Here is a 4,066-nt window from a genome sequence, read left to right on the forward strand (position 1 = left end):
ACAAAGAGTACAGGTCAAGTCACGATCAAAGGTAAGGTGTGCAGTTGTCTCCTTGACACAGGTTCTCAAGTGACCACTGTCACCAAGTCCTACTATGACCAGTATTTGTCTGAGCAACAGATAGAGCCACTACATGACCTTCTGGAGGTTGAAGGGGCCAATGGGCAGCTTGTACCTTACCTGGGTTATGTTGAGATTGGAATCACCTTTCCTAAAGACTTTCTTGGTGCTGAACTAGAAGTCAAAACGCTAGCTCTAGTAGTCCCAGACACCGGGACATTAACGAAGTCTTGTGTATTGATAGGAACAAACACTCTTGATGTAGTGTATGAAATGTACAGAGAGGCAAACCCAGAGGGCTACCATCCCATTCCTCATGGGTACAGAACCGTACTCAAAGTACTGGAGTTGCGGCAAAAGCAAGGTTCAGATGAAAACGTTGGATTAGTGAGGATGCGTGGCAAGGATGAAGTGAACGTCCCAGCTGGGAAAACAGTCGTTCTTGAGGGGACAGTATCAATCAAGGAATTTTACACTGAGAGATCTGCCCTGTTGGAATATCCTTCAGTATCTTCCCTGCCTGGGGGGCTTTTGGTGCAAACCTGTCTCCTTGACTTGCCAAATAACCAGTTGTGCAAGCTACCTGTAGTAGTTTCCAATGAGTCAGAGCATAACATTACCATCCCAGCAAAGAGTGTGATTGCAGAACTCAGTGCAATACAGACTGTCCTATCTCACAAACAAATTGTGAGTGAGCCATCAGAGTGTGAACCATCCAGGACCTCTAGTGTGACATTTGACTTTGCCGACTCTCCCATCCCTTCTGACTGGAAAGACCGCATTACTCAAAAGCTGAGCAGTATGCCAGAGGTCTTCGCCCAGACTGATCTGGATTTTGGAAGGACGGACAAGGTCAAACACCACATTAAGCTATCAGATGAGACACCATTCAAACACAGAGCCCGACCGATTCACCCGCACGACATAGAGGCTGTTCGAAAGCATTTGCAAGAGCTTCTCGCAACTGGAGTAATCCGCGAGAGCGAGTCCCCATTCTCTTCGCCAATTGTTGTGGTCAGGAAGAAGAACGGTCAGGTACGTCTGTGTGTTGACTACCGTAAGTTAAACTTACAAACAGTGAAAGATGCATACGCCCTCCCAAGACTGGATGACACCTTCACCGCACTCTCAGGTTCCAAGTGGTTCAGTACACTCGATCTTAAATCCGGCTATTATCAGATCGAAGTTGCAGAGAGTGACAAGCCCAAGACTGCCTTTGTCTGTCCACTAGGTTTCTGGGAGTTCAACCGTATGCCACAGGGAGTGACAAACGTGCCAAGTACTTTTCAGAGGCTTATGGAGAGATGCATGGGAGACATAAATCTGAAGGAAGTTGTTGTTTTCCTGGATGATCTCATAGTTTTCTCGAAAACCCTTGAGGAGCATGAAGCCAGACTCATGAAAGTCCTGGAACGCTTAAAGGAGTATGACTTAAAGCTGTCCCCCGAGAAGTGCAAGTTCTTCCAGTCCTCAGTTCGGTACTTGGGGCATGTTGTTTCTCAACACGGAGTAGAAACTGACCCAGAAAAGACAGCCACACTTAAAACTTGGCCAGTCCCTCAGAACCTTAAGGAGCTGAGATCCTTCCTTGGGTTCTGTGGATATTACAGACGGTTTGTTAAAGGCTACTCAAGTATTGTGAAACCGCTGAACGATCTAACGTCCGGTTATCCACCACTGAGGAAGCATTGTAAATCAAAAGGGAGGAGTAATCAGTATCATGATCCAAAGGAGCCGTTTTATGGACGGTGGACCCCTGCATGCCAGAAAGCATTTGAGACTATCATTGACAAGCTAACGTCGCCTCCAGTCCTGGCCTTTGCTGACCCAAAGCTGCCTTACATCCTTCATACGGATGCGAGCACTACGGGCCTTGGAGCAGCCTTATACCAGGAGCAGGAGGGACAGCTGCGGGTTATCGCCTATGCGAGTAGAGGTTTGTCAAGTAGTGAGTCCCGCTATCCAGCACATAAGCTCGAGTTTTTGGCTTTAAAGTGGGCTGTAACAGAGAAGCTGAGTGACTACCTCTATGGCAATCAGTTCACCGTTGTCACAGACTCAAACCCTCTGACCTACATCCTCACCTCAGCAAAACTCGATGCAACCAGTTACAGGTGGTTGGCGTCCCTCTCTACCTTCAATTTCAGACTCCAGTATCGTTCTGGAAAACAAAATGGAGATGCCGATGGACTCTCGCGTCGTCCTCATGGCAGGCTACCTGATGACCTTACATCTCAAAAAGAGAGAGACCGGATATGCCAGTTCGCAAAACAACATCTGTCAGATCCAGACAATATTGACTCAGTCGATCAGGACGTTGTTCATGCTATCTGTGAGAGACAGTTTGTTTATCATTCAACCACCTCTGAAGCTTTGGGTGATGATGCAGGTATAACCCTTGTCGAAAGTCTTGCCATTTCTGGAGATGCTATACCTGACAGCTTTGAGCAGGAAGAAACATTGGGAGGCTTACACATCATTCCCCACCTGTCACCGGCAGATCTCAGAGACAGCCAGAGATCTGATCGGTGCATCAGACATGTTATTACCCAGATGGAGAGTGGGGAGAAACCCCCTCCCACATTGAGGAAAGAACTTCCAGACGTAGTCCTGTTGCTGAGAGAGTTGAACAGGTTCGAGCTGTGCAATGACATTCTCTACAGAACACGAAGAGAAGGCGGTAATAAACATTACCAGTTGGTCTTACCTGAAGACCTGCGAGAGTCTGTGTTGACAAGCCTACATGACAATATGGGTCATATGGGAATAGAGCGCACACTCGATCTGGTCAGAGCCAGGTTCTATTGGTCAAGAATGTCCTCAGATGTGGAGAAAAAGATAAAGACCTGCCACAGGTGTGTGCGCAGGAAAACGTTACCTGAGAAGGCTGCACCTTTGGTGAATATCATGACGACAAGACCCCTCGAGCTAGTCTGCATGGATTTCCTATCCATTGAACCAGACAGCAGTAATGTGAAAGATGTTCTTGTCATCACAGATCATTTTACTAAATATGCAGTCGCTATCCCAACATCAAACCAAAAAGCTCGGACTGTCGCAAAGTGTCTGTGGGACCATTTCATAGTACACTATGGCATTCCTGAAAAATTACACAGCGATCAAGGGCCTGATTTTGAGTCTCAGTTGATCAAGGGGCTGTGTGAAGTAGCAGGCATACAGAAGATTCGGACTACGCCGTACCACCCCAGGGGCAACCCGGTGGAGCGTTTTAACCGAACACTCTTAAGTATGCTTGGAACTCTGGAGAACAAAGACAAGTCACATTGGAAGGATTTTGTAAAGCCTTTAGTTCATGCGTACAACTGTACCAAGAACGAGGTAACTGGATTCACACCGTATGAGCTGATGTTTGGGCGTCAGCCACGGTTGCCTGTCGATTTGGCTTTCGGTTTACCTGTGAGAGAACAACAAAACAAGTCACACTCCCAATATGTTAAGGACCTCAAATCCCATCTTGAGGAGAGCTATAGAATAGCTACACGGAGTGCTGCAAAGGTAGCCGAAAGGAACAAAACCAGATTTGACAAACATGTGACCACATCTACCTTGGAAATCGGGGACCGAGTGCTGGTCAGGAACATACGCATTCGAGGAAAACACAAACTCGCCGATAAATGGGAGCAGACCGTCCATGTGGTGGTGAAACGAGCTGGAGACCTCCCTGTCTACACCGTTAAACCAGAGGGCGGGGATGGCCCCATACGCACCCTACACAGAGACCTCTTACTCCCTTGTGGGTTCCTCTCTGCAGCCAAGGAAGTGAAACCTGAACAACCAGAACCCAAGAAAAGGCCCAGAACGCGACGGACCACTCAGAAAGACAATGAAAGAGCAGATCACCCCTCGGACGAGGATGATATTGTTTCAGTCCACTGGTTTGCAGATAGATCAGTGCCAAATGACTCGGCGTACATTGTCAAGTGAGATCTTCTGCTGACCCATAAATCAAGTCTTGGTCAAGATGATGTGACTGCAGATCAAGACA

The sequence above is a fragment of the Diplotaxodon limnothrissa genome, linkage group LG12, assembly GCF_057381915.1.
Source record: "Diplotaxodon limnothrissa isolate DT_005_m linkage group LG12, D_limnothrissa_male_GT1.1, whole genome shotgun sequence".
Taxonomy (NCBI): Eukaryota; Metazoa; Chordata; class Actinopteri; order Cichliformes; family Cichlidae; genus Diplotaxodon; species Diplotaxodon limnothrissa.